The sequence below is a fragment of the Excalfactoria chinensis genome, chromosome 21 (genome assembly GCF_039878825.1).
Source record: "Excalfactoria chinensis isolate bCotChi1 chromosome 21, bCotChi1.hap2, whole genome shotgun sequence".
Lineage (NCBI taxonomy): Eukaryota > Metazoa > Chordata > Aves > Galliformes > Phasianidae > Excalfactoria > Excalfactoria chinensis.
In genome coordinates this window covers 4,004,393-4,016,733 of record NC_092845.1, presented here as the reverse complement: position 1 = coordinate 4,016,733, position 12,341 = coordinate 4,004,393, and the positions used below count along the sequence as shown (strand labels likewise).

Genomic DNA, 12,341 nt, shown 5'->3' with positions numbered 1-12,341 from the left:
GGTCTAATAAGTAAGTAAATAACACACATCCAGCAGAATTCCCCAGAACCACGAATGGGGAGGGAAAGCAGAACTTCCCACAAAATCCATTATTGACTTAACAGCAAAACTGGCTTTATCTGTGCGGCGTGATAGGCCCTACAGACAATATTAAATGAGCTCAATCTACTGGGTTTAGGCTGGATAAAGAACAGCTACTGTAGCTTGAGATGAAGGCAGAGGACCGGGTGACGGCAAGGCACTGCTGCCTTGAGATGCTGTGGATGCTCCATCCATGTAGGTGCTCAGGATGGATGGGCAGCCCATAGAGAAGCCAGAGAGAGCGAAGAGCCGTGCCCTCCATCACCCCATCACCAACACAGAAATGCCTGGTGGGGCATTGAGCAAACAGGGGCATCCTGGTGACAGTGCCTCTAAATGTGGCATTTGGATGGCAAGACTTCTGCCTCACTTGCCGTTTAACGTTAAGAGGCTTGTACAGTCAGCAGCGTTTAAAGAGTAATGACTGTTTTCATGGTAAATGCTCTGTTAAATAACCCAGGATTATTGTGTTGTGTTAGTGCATATATAAAATGGCATTTCAGAAAAAAAAGAAATAATAATTGTTTTAGAGCTAATTGATGTTTTTAACCAGCTCCGTGCGTGGAATTTTTATATGGTTGGAGGGACGGGCTGCCATCAGCAAAGAGGACAGAGAGGCTTCAGCCTAACAGATCCAGTCTGTCTGATGGCCAGGGCTGCTTCTGAGGAGGTCTGAGCTGTCTGCACTGAAGTGCCAAAGGGACCTCTGCATCCTCAGTATGCATGACCCCAAGGAGCCCCCACACGTGGTCAGTGAGATGCTGCTGAGCTGTCACTGCATGGCCACCATTACTCTCCCCCACCCTGGTTTCGGCATCTACTTGCAGCATCTCAGACCTCAGCTCTGGCCACAGTGGTTGTGCACACAGTGGTACTTCAGAGTCACCTGGAACTCAGAGAACATCACTCCTAGGGGATGACACAGAGGCAGTGCTGATCCCCCACCCCTGTCTACCACTGCAGACAGCAAAACAAACCTGTTAGCAGCACGGGGCTGATGAATCACTGCTGAGCAATCCTGCTGCAGGAGCTTAACCATGGCTGCTCCAGCAGGGATTTGGATGGCCCACCTCCCTCCCCTCCATCTCCTCGAGGCCAGCAACCTCACCACAGCACACAGGTCACAACCTTTGGGCCAGATAGAGCCACTCTGGGTCCCTCATGCTGAGCATGCCACGACTCTGATCACACTCTGTGCAAAAAGATCTTGAGTAAATTTGTTCAGGCTGCCCAGCTCCCTGTTTGCGCCCTGTGCAGTCTGCAGGCACTTCACTCCTCCATCAAAGAGCAGAGAAGTACTCTTGCTTTCAAACCTGGAGCCTTTGAGCTGTCTGGCAGCAGCAGCCTTGCTGACCCTTGGCCGGAGGCTTGCAGGGCACTCAAGCAGTCAGCTGAGTCCTGAAGCTTCACAGAAGCAGTGACTTTTTGGATGTGAAGTTAATCACACGAGTGAAAGTCTTGGAGTTGCCGGAAGGGAGAGCGGAGCCATCAGAGACCACAGTTAAAAGTCTCAACAATCTCCTAAGATCTCCGTATCCAGACACCAGCGAGCTCAGATCACAGGGTGAATTGTGGCTGTCACATAGCTCCTGGGGAGCACCTGCTGGGTCGCCGGGTCTCATCCCTTGCTGTCAGGCAGATGATTAATCCAAAGGGCCCTCAGCATCCCCGCTGCACGGAGCAGCGTGGAGCAAACAGCTCCTAACAAACCACAGACCTGTAGTGCAGAGGCCAAACGCCACCAGCTCTGATTCCTCACAAGAAAGGAGAGGAGATGAAAGCTCTTGCTGTGCCCCAGACCCCAGCAGCAGCAGGAAGCGTGTAGAAGGAAAGCGTTGAAGTGAAGCACGCTCCGAGGTGTGCAGATGGGCAGGGAGGAAAGCTGCGTGCTCCTCCAGCATGGCATGAAATAATTGGGCTGTGGAATCTCAGCTAAGACTGCCAGAAAGGCGAGCTCAAGACCACAAAGGTGCTGGTTTGAAGTTGCTGCTCGCCCTTCAAAATCACTCCCATGCCTGTCTCTGCTAAGAGAGCATCCCTGCACCATCGCACGGACCTTGCAGCCCAGCCCAGCTCCTTTGCAATAGGAGTCACCAACTCTTCTGCAGCCTTTCCCAGCTACGAGAGACTTGCAAGAGCAACCAGAGATAAGTTTGAGCTGATAGCTTACCAGACGTTGCCCTCCTTCTTGGAGAGGTGATGAGAGCAGTGCCCTTTCTTAGCATCACCCCATGTACAGACTGATGTTACAGCTGCTGGATCACCCACCAGATAAAGCTAAATCCAGCTCCGTGCACGCCAACAGCATGACTCACAGGCTCTATGAAATGAGATACAGAGGGAGATGCTGAGGTCAAAACCTCCTCACCCGCATTTTCTCCCCACCTTATCTCCTGCTAAACCACATTTCAGAGCAAGCCGTCCCCAGCTCAAGGACAGGACAGCTGTCCAATTCGCTCTCTATCTCTTCAGAGGGAGCCCTTCCGTGCTCCTGAGGCTCTGTCTCTACCTTCTCTTTTCCTCGGAGGCATCTGGACCCCAGGAGGACGCTGCCCTAATGGGTTCCATCTCATTACTGCAGCCGCAATGTCAAACTCCGTCTCTCTCCATCCCTTCAGCATCTGTCTCTGCGGTATCTAAGTGCCTCAGATGAGTAGAAAAGTCCCTCTGTGTGTTTTCCCAACCCTTGGCCACACAAGCACCATTTAATCAAGCTCAGTAATGAAGCAGAACCAAGGCAGAGCAGGCAGTGCGGTGACACAAGTGGACTGCACAGCCCTGGAAGAAAAGAGAGGGACCAGCAGCTGGCAAAGGGGAAAGGGGCAACCACGGGTCCGGAAAGCTCTGAGACACTGAAAAGCAGCCCCTCACCCAGCAGTACAATGAAGTGCTTGCTCGGTAGTAAAAATTACTTAAAATTCATACCTATATTGGGAAATTATTCAGTAAACTCTAATTACTTATCAAAAGCCACGACGACATTTTTAAGGAGAGGGAGTGCCCATAAATACAGAGCCATAAATAAACCGCTCCTCAGTAGCACGAATTAATTTGTATTTAATTGCCAGAAATTGCTATCAATTACCAAACATTCCTTGCAGGATAGGCAAATTCTTTTAAGAACAATTTCAATTGCTAATTGGGAGTCATTTTTATTTGTTCGCCCTCTTTCTCATCTCCCAGCTCCTGCAGGGTGAGGCACCCATCCCACTCAGCAGGACCCGGGCCTTCGGGTTTTGGGCAGAGAAAGAACTGTGAGTTACAAGCAAAGATCAGCTCCTGAGATCTGGAAGTTGTACATCCGACATCAAGGAGAGGAACACCTCGCAGGGAGCGTCCGTCTCACTTGCATGCAGACAGAGCAGCTCAGCTAAAGCAAAGTGATGAAGACGCTGCAGGGAGCATCCCCAAACGCCACCTGTGCTCTATTGCTCCCCTCCAGGCACCGACCCTGCCCTCTATCAGAGCTTGCCCATGCATATGCCGTGCAGCAGGAGACGGCACACCGAGCAGCCCCGGCCATCGCTTCTGATTCATTTTCTGGTGTTTTCTGCTTTGCTGTTGGCATAACATCCTATCAGCACAGTTAATTACATCCACGCTGAGTGTGAAGGGCAGGCTGATTCCCAGAAAGAGCCGTAGGCCATGAGATCCATCCCGCTGCTCTCACAAAACAACCTCCACGGCTGCTGACAAACCACAGCACGGCACTCCCCCTACAAGCTGCCCTTATGGGGCTCTCCCACTCACCCCCAGGTGACAACTGGGGCTGCTCCCACCCCACACCCAGCATCACTGATGGGAAATCAGGCTGGATGCTGCAGCGTCCATCCGCATCACCCAAACAGGCAGCAAGGATACCTCAAAAGCCGTCACCCAAGCATGCAGGATGGAAAAGAAGAGGGGGACAAGTCGGATTGTCACCCTGCATTTGTGAATCTCCCAGCACAGGGCAATTTAACAGCTCCTTGAGGGTCCCATAGATGGTAGAACCACTAAGGTTGGATAAGACCTCAAGATCACCGAGTCCGACCCAATCCCATCCCCACCATGCCCACTGACCACCTCCCTCAGTACCACATCTATGGCTACAGACACATTTGGGACAGAGGCAGGACATGTACATAAGCCATCACCACAGAGCAGAGGGACTGGGGGTCCCAAGGCTGTCAGCCCAGCATCAAGGCATCACTCCCCCAGCCCCCAGGACCAGGGTGACACTGACATGGAGCCATGTGACACCCGTGACAAGCAGAGCAAATGACACATGCATCTCCGCTCACCAGAACAGCCTTTCTGTGTCTAATCCATCATATTTGATGCAGATCTCTTACCCTGAAGTGTTGTCAATGAGGATTTAATTTAGTGCTAATTAGACAAATATTGCATGTTAAACACCCATTGATTATTAAGAAACAGCGAGCACGGTTGAGCTCTGCAGCGCGCGGCGGACACGCCGTGTTATATCTGGGATGAGGCTGGTAAATGTCTTGCTGTTTCTAATCATCAGCTAGTAATTAATGTCCAATAACTTGTAACTTGGTTTATCATTATAGATTTAGGAAGCTAGCAATGGTACTGTATGCTAATTAAACATCAATTGATTATTTAAGGCATATAAAGATTTAACAGCTAGGTGATAGACAGACAGAGTTGTTAAACTTTAATAACCGTCACACATTCCCTTGTATTATTAACTTGGCGCTTAATCACAAAGAGTCTTGGTCTCTTTGTGATAACTTTTGGGTGTGAGCTGCAGAGGCACACAGCTCTGAGCAGCCCCGTGCTGAAGACCTGAGTCTTCTGCTATGGAGGAATAGAAATCAGGGCAGAATAGAGGAATAGAAATCACTGGGAGTCCTCGTTGTGCTGCCATGGACATCAGCCCTGGGGTAGAGAGGTGGGATGCTCCAAGGGACCCACCAGCATCCCACCTGCCTGCAGGGAAATGGATCAGAATAGACATGCATGGGCTGAAGGCTGCAGCTATCCCCGTGTAGGATAACAAGCAGCAGGGATCGTTAAGTGTTGGCAGCACTGCAGGAGCACACCAAGCCCTGTGCCCATTCACCAGCCCTACAGGTGGGTGCTGACCCAGAGCAGTTTGCTGGGAGGGTTTGGAGGACCGGAGCACCTACAGCGTGGGAGGAGAAGAAAGATGAGAGGCTGAAGCCTGTGTAGGAAATGGAAAAGATAAATGGCTTCTGAAAGGAAATAACCCTCTGGACTCAATGGGTTTGGCAGCACCCCGCTAAGTACAGCATCGGGCTTGAAAAGCTGCTGCAGCAGAGGTTTCAAAGAGCAAGAGTGAGTGTGGGGCAGGGTCAGAGCTCAGCCCCAGCAGTACCCTGCAGCCAGAGCTGGGCCACCTGCACGGCTCCTGGCTGGGGATGGCTGCAAACAGCCCAGTAAAATAAAGGTTTGAGGGGAGAGCCAGCATCGTGGACCTGACCTCAGGCTGTCACTAAAAAGGGACGGGGCCACAGCATAATCCCCAGTGGGAACGACTGTCAATCCATCCTGCAGTGGGCAATGGGAAGGGAAAGCAAGCAGATCTTACAGTGAATGCACTGTGCTCCTCTCTGGACATCCCCACGTGGACCATCAGTGAGCACACACTGAGCACAGAAAGCAAAGGAATGCCCCAAAGAGTTCCGCTGTGCTCACAGGGGTTTACCCACTGCAGCAGGGACGTCAGGAGCAATGAGGAAAAGGCAGGGAGGTGTCGTGGCACATAAAGGATCCTTCAGGTAGGAAACAAAAACCAGCTTTGGAAATCTCACGGAAGTGAGTTTCAAGTCTCTGGAGGATATCAATTGAGAGTCTGTCACTTGGTGTCAGGATAACTTTCCGGACAGCTCTCGGAGCTCGTTAAGCTCCCGCTTGGGCTGCATTTGAGCTCTGTTGGCAGCTCTGTCTGCTGGCACAAATGTTGAAATTAGAGATGAGAAAGGCCCATGGGTGCCTCCTGCCTCAAAGCAGGGTGTGAAGCGCGAGTGATGCATCAGCCTTAGGAGTTCAGCCCAGCATCTCCCCAAAGCAAGAAAGGGTGCTGGCACCTTTGGGATGAGCAGGGTGACAAGCAGTGCCTGCTGTGTGCAGTCTCAGCACCACCAGCTATGGCCAGAGGGAGAAACTCGCCACTTCCCCCATAGCAATCACTGCATCTGAAGCCCTGCAAGCCTCCTGCTGCTCCACCAGCTCCAGGTCCCCAACTTTAATTAAGTCCAAACAACCTCATTGCAGGAACATGGGAGGAGAGGGTGACTCAGGCAGGGATGGGACCAGCTGGCCTCATTACCATACAGTCAAGAACACTAATTAAAACCGGCCTTCCCCCCCCAGTTCTATATAATAATAATAATAATAAAAAATCCAAACTAATCAATTCCACTTAGAGGGGTGTATTGGAATAAGGAGCAAGAGTGGGGAGGGTGACAGAGGGAGAGATCAGATATGACGTGAATGCTAACAGCTTCCCAATGTAGCACTGCTGCAGCAAGCCCCAGGCCTGGCTGCTTCTAACAGTTACTTCAAGTCTCCTTGGAAATGGGTTTAATCTTTCCCTCTACCTGCTGCTGCATCCAGAGCAACTCCTGTGAGCGCACAAAGGACCTTAAATCTCTGCTTTAACTGCCTTGATTGAATTAAATGCAACCACGCCGTAAAGCAGCCTCTTCATTTAAGGTGCAAGCATGGAGGCTTTCTCCTCTGCTCACGGCTCTCTCCCTCTTTCTGAAATGATGAGTTGCTCGCGGGTTATGCTCTTTTTAGACAAAAAAAAAGAAAGGAAAAAAGTCATCTGATAAAGTGGGTTATAAAACTGGTGGTAGTAATAAAGGGAGAGCAAGGAGCCTGATGCAGAGCCGGCCGGGGAGGCAGAAAGTGCTGTAGGGACACAATATCTGAACTGGGATTAATATGTGACTGTGGGTGACCGGGGAGGGAGCAGCGACCTGCTGAGAGGGGGACAGAGGGTGATGGTGGGGATCCTCAGTGTCACAGCCAAGGGAGGAGTGATGCCTATGGGTGGTGCAGGGGGTGAAGCACCAGCAGTGGCTCATCACAGCCATCAGATGCCAGCATGCACATCTCCCTGCTGAGCCAGCCCACAGCTCTATATCCAACTGCTCATCCTCTCCCAGCGTACCCAGGGATGTCCCGCTGCTCCCTGTCCCTCTGCCCACCAGAATCACAGCCCTCACCCAGGGCACAGACATGGCCATCGGCTCCTTTTTACGAGCCTTCATTGTTATTACCACCTATTTCTTTTTACATCCCTGCCAAAATACCAAACATTAATCTCCCTCGCTCCCTGCGGGCAAAACACGGGTAATTGGATTTATATGGGTTAGAAATTTGTTAGATTTTATATATATATACACGCATACACACACATGCACGCGTAACAAACATAAATAAATAGGAGGTGGGGAGCTCTGCTGTATCCCAGCCCCACCACCAGCAGCATTCAGCCAAAGCCTGTTCATCTCCGGGATCACAGCTCCCTGTGCTGCCAGCTGCCTCTGATTTAGGAACTCATCCCTCAGTGCTGCACTCCAGCTCCCCAATGGGAGCCACCGGCCATGATTTTTACTTCCACCCCCTTCTGTTTTTCCCTTTACACCCCCCCTCAGAATCTTATGAATTGGAAAGGACCCTTAAAGGTCATCTAGTCCAACCCCCTTCCTTCTTCCTCTTTCCTTTCTTGCCTTTACCATTCACTTTTTCCACTCCTAACTTTGCTCCCTCTTGCACTTTTACCTCCATCCTTTTCCAGCTAGAGCCAGCAGGTGACAACACACGCACAGCAAGAAAAGCCAAAACAACCCCACACAGCCTGGGAGCTCCTCACTTTGCACCAGCTCCTTGTTTCTCTGCTCTGAATTCCTCCTGCACCAGATACTGCACCGGGTACCAGCAAAATCCCCCATCACTGACCCCTTCCTGCTCCACACAGCTGCTGTTTTCCTCCTCCTCATGGAGAAGCAGGCTTTGAGACCCGCTTCTATCCTGAGAAACGAGCCCATCTGTGAGTACAGTCATGGAAATAACTCATTTGAAGCAAATCTCAGGGAAATATTCATAAGAAAACAGAAGTGCAATACGTGAGGCTTTGCACCGAAGGTCTGACCTTGAAGGGTTCTGTCTGTCAAGGAAGACAAGACACATGGAGGCAAACCTGCAGTAAACAACCCATTACAGGCTACGAATCGCTGGCAGGGGCTGTGGGGGAATTATTTTTCTCATTAATAAAAAGAAGAAGGAAAAGAAGGAAAAAAAGCAGAACATCAGAGCCCTCAAAGGCTGCTCGCAAGGACGGAAGGAGCAGTGATAGTCACCGCATCAGATATTCCTTATGAACTGCCTGCTCGGCTGCAGTATCTAAAGATTATCACTTAACACAATATGTCCAGCTGTTGTAAAGAGCATCCGCGTTGCAGGGCTGAGAAATGGAAGGCTCTGCATAGAGGAGGCAAACTGTGAGAGGAGCTGAGGGAGCAGAGGAACTCTTTGGAAGCGGGGATGTGGCAGCCAGCCGCTGTGCCTCTGTTTCCTTATGCAGCATTCGCACCTAATCCCTTCCTAGAAACAAAGGCTGGCTCTCCTGGAGCAGCACGCTGATCCAGGCAAGGACAGCTATTACTGCTCACCAGCCAGGGGAGTTTATTATGCTTGCAAAAAGATCGCGTGTACGCTTTAGTGAACGGATTACTAACAGTTCAGTCTCATCCCCCGGAGCTGAATATCACTGCTTGGTGCTATTTCTGGCTAGCAGAGCTCCACAACTGAGCGTGGAGGTTGGTTTCTCACTAGGCAGGGCAACTCGTGTCCTGGCCTTTGAGGTGACAGCAAGTGACATCTCTGCCTCCTGGCACAGAGCTGGGCTGGGCCTGCTGTGTTCTGGTTGCAATGTGCATCCAGCAGACCTCCTGCTGTCCACATGGACCACAAAACGTGCAGCACTGCCACTCGAGATGGCATCCGGGGCACCAACATCTGCACTGGGGAACCAGCATCAGCACCAGCATCTGCACATTGAGGCTCCTTCACCTGTACTGGGGCTCCAACATCTGTCCCTTTGGCAAAGGGTTGGCCAGGATGGGGCCCTCCCAACACCACCCTCCAGCAGCTGCAGCATTACAGTGAAATTAGCGGGCACTGTAATTATAACTATCAGGAGCAGATAAGACAAGTTAAATACCAGCTACCTGGGGAGAAATTATTATGCCAGCCAGGAGGATCCAAATGCCAGAATCTGTGGCTGTAATTTCACTGAGTCGCCAATTACAGCTCCTACATGCAGCGAGCTCTACCTTGGAAACGGCAGGTATATATTTAGCTGCTCCAGAAAACTTTTGGGGGAGGAGGGGGAAGGAAAGGGGCAGAGATGGAGCAAGTCCTCACTAATCTGCTCCATGCTAATCCCCATGCTATGAGCATCTGCACACAAAAAGCAGGAGCCTCTGCCCAGTTCTCAGCACAGATTTAACAGCGGAGACGTGGATGTGTTAATGCTTCTGTTCCCCATCGGTTGCAGGTTGAACGGGGAGCATCACCACCCCCATTAATGGGGAGGGAAACTAAGGGCTGGCAGCCATCTGACCAAGCCTATGTGTAAGGGCAATGGAGAAAGCAAGCAGCCAAGCTGACCTCTTGACAGCCCAGTCCTGCACCCACAGCCCATGGTCCTGCTGCTTGTATTTGGCTGGGAAACAGACTGCGGTAGATGGTTACCAATAAATAAATAAAGAAAAACATAGGAGAAGCAGCAGCAGCCTTGTCAGAAATAATTAAAACTATAATGGCAAAAATAAATGGAGGAACGGCGTCTCATGATGTTTTTATTCTGGCTTTCTCTCTCTCTCTCTTTTTTTCCCTTTGCTGTTGTTGCTTGTAATTGGAATTGTTCTCATAGTGGCTAATGGACAAAAGACAGCCAGTCACTGGGGAGCTGGTAAAGCTACACCGTTCTTTTGGTCCTTTCTGTCAATGGGAAACAAGGGAGGGCGCAGTGAATGGAAAGGTGGAGGGGGGCTTTGTGGGAAAATGCCTTCAAAGAGAGGGAAAAAGCATCTCTGTTACGTGCCTTAGTGGGAAACCCAGGTAAAGATACCTATTTCTGGTACAGTCGACCAGCTTTCTCTTCTAATTACCCCTGAGAAACAACCATTGCTGCCTCCACCCTACAGACAGGGAAACTGAGGCAGGGAGCAGCCAAGGAGCCCCAGCAGGTGCTGGTATCCCTGCAGTGACAGCTGAGGACAAGGCCCAGTGCACCCATCCATCCCAGTGCTCCCTCCAGGCACTCACACACACACACGCTGCCTCTGTCCTTAAAAAAGAAAAGAGCCAATATTTCTTAAATACAGATAAAACTATAAAGCCTTGAAATTCTGAGCAGCTGTTGTTTTACGTCTTTATGAACTGTACTGATGCCTGTTATAAAAGGTCGATTTGCTGGCAGCACCAGCAATACGACCCAATTTACTATATATCCCTGCTTTTACACCACTTGAATATTTGCCACCGCAGCAGCTCTGCCTGCAGTTCAACCCCGGATCGCTGCTGAACTCTGGCAATGGAGGAGATGCTACAAAGTGGGATGCAGATGGGTTAAAACACACAGCAAGGCTTCGGGCTGGGCTCATCCTATGGGACAACACCCCCCAAGGGAGCACATGTCCACACCGAGGCTTTGCTTCCCAAAAGCAGAACTGAATCCCAGCTGGGAAATCAATCCCTACCTCCCTTATTGCCACCAGCGTGCTTGCTGTTCCATCCCGCACCCCAAGCTTGCACAGCTTGGGTTGCTGCAGCCATCCAAACACCTGCCCTGCTTCACAGCAGGTTCTGCATTTCCGAGTCACAGAGCAGGAAGCTTGGTTTTATTTTTAATGGCACACGGAGAATTTGCAAACTGCCGCCAGCTCCCTGGAGAGGAAAGGTGCACGACTATTATGGGAATTGTTTGTTCTTACAATAAGAAAAAGTAGTGAATTATCAACAAGCTCTGCCTGTGGGGGGAAGCGTTTGCTGCTGAGCTAAGATGACCCAGAAGTTGCCTGCAGATGGAGCCTTCGTTTCTGTAACGATGATGCTGAGCCTCCCTAAGAAAAAGGCTGGAGAAATGAAGAGAGCCCAAAATCCAACACAGGAAAACTATGCCCAGACTGAAAGGCCTCCACGTCTCCCTGCTGCTACTGCACGTTGCTACTTGCAGTGCTCCACTTTGTGTTTGCTGCCTGTAATGCCATCCCAGCCCTTAGCACCAAAGAAGGCTGCTTGGTGCCCAGAGACTGCAGGGAAGCGGGCAAACTTTGGGAAACAGCAATGCAAGATAAGACTGGGGCGTTAAGAGCAAAGTGGAGCGACTGCAACAGGGAAAGCTGAACTTAAAGATAGAATGGGAGGAGGTGAGAGCATAGGAAGATGCACCAGAGAGCAAGGGCAGGAGTAGTTGCTGGGAATGGAAACGGTCCCTCTAAGTCCCACTGGGGGCTGCAGAGTTTACAGGAAGGCTGGAGCCTCTCACTCCAGTCTGCCTGCCTCCCAAACATCCCCTCTCACCGAAAGGAGGCCAGAAGCTTTAAAAAAAAGGGAAAAAAAAGAAAGAAATCCAAGTCAGCCCTCTGCTGGCAGCAGCCTCGGCCAGCACAGAGCCCAACAGCCTTCAGCCCTGGGGAGGGGGCTCAGCACCTGCAGCTCTCACCCCCAGCAAGCCCATGGGCACCGCTTCTGCTGCCAGCCACCAGCATCACCTGTGGGATGGTGCCATTGTATGGTATGATGACAACGGTGTCCCAGTGGGTCCCCAGCCCCAGGCTCGAAGCAGTGTCCCAAAGCACTGCACAGCTGCAGCTCCCAACGCACACACTGGGCAGGTGTACAGACAGCAGTGACACATCTCTAGCCCTGGCCAGAAATCCATCTGCTGCCTTCTTTCAGGCTCTCAGCACTGCGGGGCTCCCAACAGCATCTCCCAGGGCATTGCTCCACAGAGGGCACAGCAGTGTACTGAGCATCCCCACCATCCAGGCAGCACCCAGCCCCTTTATGCACGCTATGTACCATATGTTTCCCTTCTCACAGACCACACCACAAGGAGCGTGCCTGGCCCTGCACCTCAAGCAGCCCCAGCTTTACAGCTAACGGAAAGCACGATGCTCTCAACCTGCTCGTGGCTTTGGGAGCAGCTGCTGTCTGCTGCAGCCCCGGTTCTCTGGGTTTGAGCAAGGGAGCACGCACAGCATGACCTG

At 51.2% G+C, this 12,341-nt stretch overlaps 1 protein-coding gene across 7 annotated transcripts in view; it reads right to left on the bottom strand.

Annotated features, from left to right (window-relative positions):
- OPCML (opioid binding protein/cell adhesion molecule like) overlaps positions 1-12,341 on the bottom strand; it is a 234,787-nt gene that overhangs the window by 68,955 nt on the left and 153,491 nt on the right. The window lies entirely within an intron of this gene.